Consider the following 10,811-nt stretch of genomic DNA (forward strand, 5'->3'; position numbering starts at 1 on the left):
GATCCTGCTGTTTCCCTGCACCTTGCTTCATTTCACTCCCAGCTGGACTTCACTACCTCTGTCTGCATCAGTTACAGCTCACCAAACCTGCATTCACTTACAGCTCATCAAGCCTGCATTCTGTTTTAGCTCACCATACCTATACTGGTCTGTTCTGCCTGTCACTACCTGGACATTTGTTCATTAACCCTCACAACAGTTATCAAGTGCACTTTAGTGCTATACCTGGACTTTGTTTGCCACTCCCATGTCTTCTCAGTCCCTTATTAAAAACCCCACTTTTTCATTTAAGTCTGCTCCTGTGTCTGCTTCTGTCACCACTCCGAGTCCACAACAAATTTAGAACCTGACACTTACTTCTTATAGAGGTTATGAAGTCATTTTTATCAGATCTTCGTTCCACATGACTAAAAGCTGTAACATCCCTCTGAGAATTGCTGATACAAAGCTCTTACATCTGGATCCTTGAAGTTTGGCACAAAATTGATTTTTAAAATTTCGCTGAAACCTTCACCCAGGGATGGTGCAACAAATGTACTTTTGTAACTATTGATGACCATGTCATTTACTGATATGTGTCCTTTGCTGGTCATCTCCAGGAACCGATTGTTGTGCTTGGCCACGTCAATGGTGATGGCGAAGAGGAAGCAACGGGCTGGAACGCCTGCTTTCTGCGCACAGGAAATGTACCAGCTGCGAGACTCCACATCAGGGTTAGTATTATCGATGACAATGCTCTTGCCGCTCTGCAAAGCTTCTTCGCAGGCAGCCACACACTTCTGCCATGTTCCTAGTGTGTCCATGTTGGCAAACACATAACCTTTCAGCACCAGATGTTCCTTCACAAAAGTAGATTTTCCAGCTCCTGGGAAGCCAACAGCCACTACCACCTCAGGGGAAGCGGACACTAGACTGGAGGATACCTGCTCGTACAGCGGAACACTGGGATCTAGAGTCCTTGGGTCAAAGGTAGGGAGCTGAAAAGGAGCCGTCTTCCAACCGAGGAAATACTCTGGAGTGTAGAACTTTATGCCTAGATTCAGGGAGAACAAGCGGTCTCCGCAACAAAAATCCTTCTTCTTGCGGTCGGGAGCCCAGTTTGCAGGTCGTCCAGCAGCATCTCCCACATACACATAGTCTTCTTTCTGCACTTTGATGCCATCATTAGCCTTTTCACACAGGTAGTCCCACATCCCAGTGGCAAGTTTACGGTAGATGCCCATGCTGGTCGCAACAAAGACCTGGACCGATATGCCCAGGTGATCCAAAATCGCTTCTGCTTTGGCTTTGAACACATCAGGCCGTAGCTTACCGCGGCAAATTCCCAACTGGTTGGTGAAAAAGACCACCTTATATCCCTCCTCCAGAAGGGCTTTTAATTGTTTGGGAAATTCCGGATATAAGATTCTCCAGTCATCTGCGCTGGTTGGGAAGACCTTTCCTGACTTTGTGGTGAAAATTGTTCCATCAATGTCAAATCCTGCAATCTTGGAAGAAGACTGAACATCCTTCAGAAGATCAGAAGCTTGCCGTGTTCTTCCCAGGAGTCTTTACTGCAGGTTCCTCCCCTCTGAGCATCCGGGGACACGTGGGCCGTCTTGGTGCTGTAGAGGTGAGCTTTGGCTGCTGTCTCCTGCAACTCTTTGAGTTTGCGAGAAGTTTCCTACTTCTCTGAATCGTCGCCATTTCCTGCAGCCGTCAAGCCTGAATCCTGGCACTTTGACTTCTTACTGCTGGGCTCAGCTTTGCGTTCTTCGTCCCGTTGGTTCTCTTCTGGCTTGCTCCGAAAAAATCCGGAATGTTTTTCTTTGTTCCTGCAGCAAGAGAGCGCTTTTTGTTCCCCTGTAACGTGTCCGCGGGCTTCCCAGACGGAGCATTGTTTTTGTGGCTGTCAGAGAGAATCTCCGGGATAATATTATCGAGATACTACATTGCAATAGTATCAGTGTTTTTGGACACAATTAACCACAATCTGGAATAGTTACTGGCAACAGGAACGTTTGTCTTTTTTATTGATTCAAGATATAACAGTTTTTTTTTTCTATTTTTCATTTAATATTTTTCACTGAGTCTGATCCACTCTTTTTTATCTTGTTGATATAACATGTACTATTTCCTATATAACGGATATGTATTGCCAACCCGAACAGATACATTTTTGTGTCTTTATTAGAGGTCCATTTATCTTGCTTTAGTCTAATTATTCACTTGATTTACTGCTTAATTTATTGCTTTATTGTTTTTCACTGAATACATTTTATGTATATGAATTGATTTGTGTGATACTAATGTCCCAACATAAGTATTAGAGTACAGTATACATTTGTTTTGTTTTTGTAAGTGAGGTTGACAATCACCTCTTCTCCTTACTGCTGCATTAATACTTGATCCTCCTGCTTAATTAGCGCCGGGTATTATTTCTCTCTTTGGGCATTGTCTTGGAGCAGTTTCTTCAACAAATGTGGCCTTTTCTTCCTCATGGCTCCAAGCAAATGGGTTTTCAAGACTTTTGCATAGTAGTCACCATTAATTGTCTGTCCACGGGGAACCCAGTGCTGTAGGATCATACCACGTGCATCAAAGAATAGCGGAAGCATCACTTTACATGCCGAAGGACTCACACAAATTTTTTTGGACAGAGGCAATTTACATGTTTCCATAAACTGTACTGTTGTTTGGATTCCAGATCATAATGACGAATTGAGGTTTCATCACACATCAGAATCGATGTCAGAAAATCGTGTATCCTCTCCGACATTCGACGATGCATTTACAGTTTCTTTGTCACAATATGCTGAACCCGTTCGAATGAGATGCCAAGTGAAGCCAAAAGTTTGTGTTAACCTTCTGTAATTTAACAATATGTCTGCAGCTTTGGCAATGTTGACATCTGTAACCGCGGTGGATGGTCTTCCAGAATGTGGTTCATCAGTCACTCACGTATTACCCTCTTTGAAGTGCTTCCACCACCGAAAATACTGCAGAATGGCTAATTGTTACTCTACCGTATGCTTGCCGTAACATTTCATGATTTTCATTTCCTCTTTTTCCAGATTTAACACAAAATTCAATCACACATCTCTGACGTAATCTCACAGACACGTCTTCCTCATCTGCCATGACGAAACATACGAAGACCTTCCACTCACTGTGACCAAACTAAGAAGACTTAGGCAGTCCAACCGCAGGTTCAGACACATTGATGTATGAACTGCACAATAACAGCATAGCGTTGCCACGTCTACCTATGGGACAGAAAAACAGAGGCAGTCTCATTATTTTTCAATCAGCCCTCATAGTCGTACTGTTCTTTATAGTCAGCAAAGTCATAGGCAGTGGAAGTGAAACCATTGTCTGCATATACTGTACACTTCGGGGGTACTGTACTGTGCTCAGCTGGCGTAGTAAATCTTGTGTGAATTCGCAAGCGCACACACCTAGAACTAAGGCTGCCAGCATATACATTTATGCAGGTTTGCATGATTCTATCACTTTTGCCTCACTGCGTCTGGGTGAGTGGAAGTGGAGAGGGGTGTTGTAACATTGGCCAAGTACAGTAAACTGTCCTCATGCAATTGTGAACACATACAGACTGGGATAAATATGCATCTATGGGCAGAATTCAATTGTTTTCGCGGCCCGCATCTCCCGTCTAACGTGACAGGAGATCGCGGGCCGCTATTCAATTGTGCCAGCTTTTCACGCTGATCGCACCCAAAGTGGTAGGGTTTAGCCGCGTAAATCGGCTAACCCCGACCAAAGTGCTGGGCGCGATCGCGAAAAGTGATGTTTGGGCGCACAAACATTTCACTTTTCGCACATTTCAGCTCTCATCCCCCAGGGGCTGCGAGCTGAAATGTAGCGCTTGGCAGCTGATCGCACCCGACAGGAGCAAGAATAGAATAGCTCCGTTGGGTGCGATAGGGGATGAAAACAATTGAATTCTGCCCTATGTCTCAGATATTTGAGTGGTCAGGGGCAGGTGCAAACAGTGGATCATGATGACATTCACCCGCGCTAGAAAAATGCTAGTGATTAGATCATATCACGCGCTGACATTACCTTCCGTGCAGTCTCTTCATCTTACCGACTTGCACAGACCGTGTTTGAAGCTTTAAATAAATTTTTTTTCCATAAAATATATTACTAAGAGGAAATCCAATTAACGCTACTATATTGGATAATACTGACTTTTTTGTTTAATCCAATATTGTGGATCATCAGAAGGTCTCTGTGCTTAAGGATTTTTTAACCCTTTCAATCCTCCAATCAATGGCCAGTGTTTGTATTCATATTTACTAAATATCCTGATGTTCAGGACTAAGTATTACAACAGGAGAGAATTACTAACATTTGCAACTAAGTGACATTACAAATAGGAACTGGTTACACTATCTGGCAATTTTATTGGCAACAAAGTTGCAGATCAATACGATCCTGACACTGAGAACAAAAAAAAGGTTTTATCTTTATTTTTGTTTTTTATATTTCCTTTTTCTTGTGCTTGTGACCTATACACTCATGCTTCAGTTTCCAAACTGATTTATATGTCTATATCAGTTATTATGCTAATCCCTTCATTAATATCTGTGATTTATTTCTTTCTGTACATTTCTTTCCTTTATTTGTTTTTAAATTGGTTCCTTTAGTCCTTTATTAAATGGTTTTCATTAACAATTGTTTATGAATTATTTAGGATAATTCATTATACACCCTGTGTTACAATTATGTTCTTTAGAGATAGCGCTCCTCAATTGTGTCTTTTGCCTCTGGTAGAAAGCAGTCTGTTTGAAGGACCCACCATCTGAAGCACGGCCATTCTTGCCGACATCCACAAACAAAAATTCTTAGTTGGCATTCACCACTGCCATGAGAACGATGCTGAAGAAGCCTTGTAGTTGTAGTAATATGATCCGGTGCTGGCAGGTGGGTTGATGCGGATGTGTTTTCCATCGATGGCTCCTCCGCAGGTAGGGAAATTCCAACATTGTCCAAATTCTTCAGTGATGCTCTTCCACTCTTCTACGGTGTTAGGAAACTGGAACACACAGAACAGGAGGAGTTGTTTCTACAAAAAGCAGAAAGCATCTTTCAAAAAGCCCCTGATAATATTGACGACTTTACTGCTCACATTAATATTCAGATGAGAAAAATGGATGCGGTATCTTCCAAAAATTTCCATAGGCTCGTCTATGAGCTTCTCATTCGATCCCTCAATAGTAATTTGCACGACTCCACCTATATTACTGACCCTATGCTTTATTCCCCTGCTCAAAATGCCTATGTCAGCCCCCCCCCTAGCCCAGTTGGAGATTACTCCCCCACCCAGCACCCCAACCTCAAGCAGGGCAGTTTACAATGCTCTGCTGGAGTCAGAGGAGGATTTGCCGCATTACTCTTAATTTTTTTTCTTCTTCTGTACTATCACCAAATTTCATCACTCCCAATAGGTGCAGGCTGTATGCTATACGGTGGTGATGACACTAATTGGACAAGGTCACTAAACACATGGCGCAAGTACAGATTGCTGGAAGTTGGGGCCACAATCTGTACTTGTGCCATGTGTGTATTGGCCTGTTCAATCTGGTGTCTGATAATGCTGTTTTGTACTGTTTATACACATGTTTATGTAATATATTTAAAATTATGTAGTGTACTGTTCCTGCAACACAAATGTTAATGACTGCTAAGCAGCACAGTTTTGTTAATGCAGCCTTATTGGTTGGGACAGTTATATAAAGAGTTAAATTAATAAAAAAAACAAATAAAAAAATAAAAACTTTTTTTCTTTCACAAGAAACAAATGTGTAGTCTGTTTTTTTTCTTACCTTGCAATACTGGTACTGCAGCACTTTAACGATAGCCTTGCAGGTCTCTGGAATGATGATGCCCAAGGACTGAGGTGAGATGAGGGTCCCAAACTTCAGGTCTTGAACTGATCTTCCTCTAGCCAGGTACCTCAGGGTAGCCACCAGCCTCTCTTCAGCAGGGATTGCCCTCCGCCACCTTGTATCTTGCCTCCGGATGTGGGGGATCACCATACTCAGCAACTCCTGGAAAGTGGTGTCATCCATGCACAGGTAGTTGTGGTAGTCGTCCAGGTTATTGTACTTGATCTCCATCAGCAGGGACATGTGAGAGCGGGTATCCCTTTGCTGCAGCCACTCTTTGGTCCAGCATGTTCTTCTCCTTTGCTGGGCCCTCTCCTGGATCAACTGGACCCCAGCTTGGGCGACCAACACTTTATACTGATAGGGATGCATCAGCACAGAATTCAGGAACAGGATAGAATGCAGTTGCACACACTTGCAGGTAGAAGACACTTTGTAACAGGTAAAAGCCAAATACACAGCAGAGCTCAGTAGCAATGTACAGGTTTCAGCTGGTATAAACTTAGCCTCACTAGTAGCAGAGCAGAATGTACACAGGGTTAAAATGGAGGCTGCTTTTTATACACCCTGGCTAGCCCCTCCCTTTGTTATTATTATTTAAATTACCCACCAATCATGAAGAGCCTCTTCTCTTGTTTTGGGAAAGTCAAGATGAAACTCACGATTTGTACGATCCATTGGATCGTGAGATTGGAAGTCAAATTGGCAGTTTTTTTGCTCACGACTGCCGGGGAGCTCCCGTAGGGAGTTCAAGGCAAATCGTACACATCGGCTGATCGTGAGCACATCGCTATGTCTGTGGCCAGCTTCAGATATTGGACTTCAGGTTTTAACAAGTGGCACTTGGGTGGTCTGACATTTAGGCCATAATCTGGTAATCTTTGGAATACTTTTCTCAGATGCGGCTAGTGTAACTCTTGGAGAAAACAATTATTTTGTTACAATAGGACCATGTCAAAGTTCTTGTATCCCAGGAAATGATCAATCACTCTTTAAAAAGTCTTAGGTGCATTACACAAGCCGAAGGACATTTGTTCAAATTTGAAGAGACCGATTATGGTGATAAGGGCTGTTTTCTCTTTAAGTCATTGTGGTGACTGAAGTTAGCTACATTTTCTTTGGCCACCTGTTAAACACCTTGTTTCTGCTCCACTGAGGTCTTGTCACACCCAATATGGAATTCTTCCCATCAAGGGGGTGTTACTGCTTCTCTGTCCTAAATCTATATAGTAATACTCTACTGCATTACACAGGGTTCCAATGCGAAAATATCTTGAAAAGTCACTCTAGGCAACAAGGCAACAGGCCGATTTCGGTACATCCGGACTGAATGGTCATGTGGGTTCAATACTCTCACAGGAACTATTTTATCACTATAACCAAGCTGAGGGCCACAACAATTTGAGACTGTCACTGGTTCGAACAAGGTTTTACAACAGCTTCATAGTTCTGTCCGCTAGGCCCAATTCTGGCCTTACACCACACAATAGTTTCAGTATTAGGCTTCAACCGTATAGTCCTTCTCTCTGAAATTTGGACTCTTCCTACTTCTCCTTGCAGTAACCTTATCATGTGCTGCAATCTCTCCTCTTAGTGCTTGTCACTGTTCACAATTCCTTCTTTATGGTTGTGAATACAAAAACTGTTATTTTTCAACAACAAGGAGCGCATAAAGATATAAAAATATCAAGCAATTTTTAATATATAAAATATATCCATAAACATGTCAATAAAAAATTATTAGACAGTTTACACAGTAAGTATTAATACACATTTGAAAACATAGTATTGTGTTTCCAACAATAATCACATAGAAAAACATTTGCTGATTAGGAATAAACTCCATCTAATTTGACCCCAATTTGGGGGACAGCCAGTTAATATCCTTACAGGTAAAAAATAAAAGATAACGTTCAATTGCCTTTATGAAAAACAACGGCAGTTGTAAGAAATCTAAATGGGGAGACTGATCACTCTCCTAAGATATTTGTGACTTTAATTCCCCCGTTTTATACTGACTGCTATCTTGGATTAATGCAAGGACACGATTTATTAGAGAAGTGGAGTTTTAATCTAACTTGTGTCATTATTGATTTTTTCTCTGGAGAGAGAGATCAAAATATTTTTCTTAAAGGCAGTTTTACGTTATCTATTATTTTTTGTCTTTAAGGATATTAACTGTCTGTCCCCCAAATTGGGGTCAAATTAGACGGAGTTTATTCCTAATCAGCACATGTTTTTTCTATGTGATTATCGTTGGAAACACAATACTATGTTTTCAAATGTGTATTAATACTTATTGTGTAAACTGTCTAATCATTTTTTATTGACATGTTTATGGATATATTTTATATATTAAAAATTGCTTGATATTTTTATATCTTTATGCGCTCCTTGTTGTTGAAAAATAACAGTTTTTGTATTTATATTTAGAGATATACTCTGTAGAAGCAGCAGAAAACTATTATTGGAAATTAATTGTAGAATATTACTAATTATATATCAGTTTAATAATTTTAATATATGCGCCTGAATTTTGCGTGTGTTGTTTATGGTTGATATGAGTTCATCTGGGCAATTCTATTGAACTTTCATCCCTACAATAATTGGGGGTACTTCTTTGTGAAATACATTGGTAATTATGAATCCTTGATGCGGTAGGTGGGCTTAGCCTATTTCAATAGTTGCCACCCAGTATCCTCTGCAGGGCACCTGTGATCCATCACTTGCTATTAGTTGGAGTTAATTTAAAGGCCTGATAGGTCCTGATTCAGAGATGTATGGTGTTCCAATGTTTTAGCAGTTGAGTGATAATCTGCAAACTGCACAATCGTCTAACTCACACTGCACATGTGTCAAGGTACATTACCGTAGTTGCTCGCAGCGACTATTTATTCGCAGTGTGATTGACAGTCAGAGAGCATGCAGGGGGAGAAAATGGGGAGTGGTGGCAAAGAATGCTAGCGTGTAGTGTCCTTTTCAGGGGCATGTCACATCAGGAAACTGCGATCCTCTATGCAAGAAATATGGCTCCGGAGTCTCAGGACCTCATTCAGAGTCGGTCGTTGCGGCCGCACGGTCGTAAGGTAAAAGGGGCAGGATATGCAAATGAAGCGCTCGCAAGTTGCGTCGTTAAGATGGGATTGTTAGCTGGATGAGTGAGGGGAGGATGCGGCTGTAAGACTAAAAATACGCCCCCTTCTCGTTCGCATTACACTTCATCTCCAGGCATATAAGGATTAATCGAGACCATCGGGAACCATCGGAGCTGCTAGTAGAGCTTAAGATTGACCATACCCTCTCTTAAGCACTACGATCAAGTCAGTGTAAAAACCTCCCATGTCACATGTGCCATGACACTACTTAGTTAATTATGCACTCCCATAAAACGCCGTTTGCATAGTCAGGCACGCCTGCGTTCGGATCTCCACTCCCCCATTCACAAGCACCTTCCCCTGTTACCACCCACAAACGCCTCATCCTGTCACTCAAACTAACGACCTGGCTGTGTTCAAGGAGAGAGCAATTTCTGATCGTAATAGTTAGTTTGCGCACACGCATTGCGAATTTGCGCATGCGCAGTTTAGCGAACATCGGTGGCGTCCGACCGTGCGGCCGCAACGACCGACTCTGAATGAGATCCTCAGTTCCCACAGCCATTCTGCGGGACCATAGGTTTACTCAGGACTGCGACAGTCACATGATCTGCTACCAATGCTGTGTCTTGGCAAAACTGCAGGTGGGCATCTCAATTCATCACCGTCAGCTGCGACATTTGCATATTTTTGCATTACAGCAGCGGCTTTAACGTGCAACTCTGGCACAACATTTCTACAGGACCTTTTACATATCCTGCAAATTGTCCGCCCTTGCAGCATCCACCCAAGGGAGTTGAGAGCCCGGCCGGCCGGGGGAGGGCCGTGACCTAATAATTGGCGACATGGCCACGCCCCCTTAGGATATAAAAAAATATTTTTTACAGTGCTGGGGAGAGGGGCACTGTGAGCCCCTCAGCCCGACGAATGCCAGGGGGGCATGATCAGTGTGATTGTTGTGAGGTAAGAGGGAGGGGGTGGTGTTGAGCCCCTCCAGCAAGTCATATTTAGTACCCGCTCCCCCCCTCTCGGTGCACCTGCATCCACCAAAGACTTTTTCTATACCTCCTTTGAGGTTCTGGTTCAATATAACTGGAGCCATCATTAGGCGTGTGATCTCTTCTTTCCTTTTTCAGATTCTTTACAGCGACAGCCAAAACAATAAGTTGCTCTTGTAACACTTGTACTGGATCCCTAACTGGCTTTTGAACATTCTGAATGGCCATCTCATATATCTTGAGAGGATTGGTCTGGGTACCCTGGCAACTCAGGAGATACAACTTCTGGGGGTAAACTAGTTCCAGACACTTGAATGTCTGTTTATTTGAAATCTAAGAATGATTGGTTAGGAGCTTGCAGCTTTAACAGTCGAAGTTGAACTTTTAGAGCATCTGCATAGGCTCCTTCAATAAAATGGCAAGAATTTTTTCTGGTTGCTGGGTCTCATTGCAGTCCATATGCTGCATACTGTAGCTTGGAAGGCTTCCCGAAGTGATTCTCCCAGATACTGTTTTCTGGAATAATAATACATTTCATCAAAGATTATAATAGTACATTTGATCAAAGATTATAATAGTACATTTGATCAAAGATTATGGTTATTCTCTCTAATATCTGCTCAACACTTTTCCTTTCACTTGCAGGCCAGGTATTTACTTCTCTTTTTAACACATTTTTTGTTGAAGCATCAAGTGTCACATTTACAGACATCGCAATGAGCAATAATACAAATGTTCATAAAAAAGTAAAGCAATGATCACTATAGTTGTACAATAGTGCAAATGGTGTATAACATTGGTGTATAACATTATCCAAACAACAGAGG

At 42.1% G+C, this 10,811-nt stretch overlaps 1 pseudogene; it reads right to left on the reverse strand.

The window, feature by feature from the left end:
- Positions 1-407: 407 nt before the first annotated feature.
- On the reverse strand, positions 408-10,212 carry LOC148521878 (bifunctional polynucleotide phosphatase/kinase pseudogene; annotated as a pseudogene).
- Between the last annotated feature and the right edge of the window lie 599 nt (positions 10,213-10,811).

The sequence above is a fragment of the Taudactylus pleione genome, unplaced genomic scaffold (genome assembly GCF_031769625.1).
Source record: "Taudactylus pleione unplaced genomic scaffold, aTauple2 ptg000154l, whole genome shotgun sequence".
In the NCBI taxonomy this organism is placed as follows: Eukaryota; Metazoa; Chordata; class Amphibia; order Anura; family Myobatrachidae; genus Taudactylus; species Taudactylus pleione.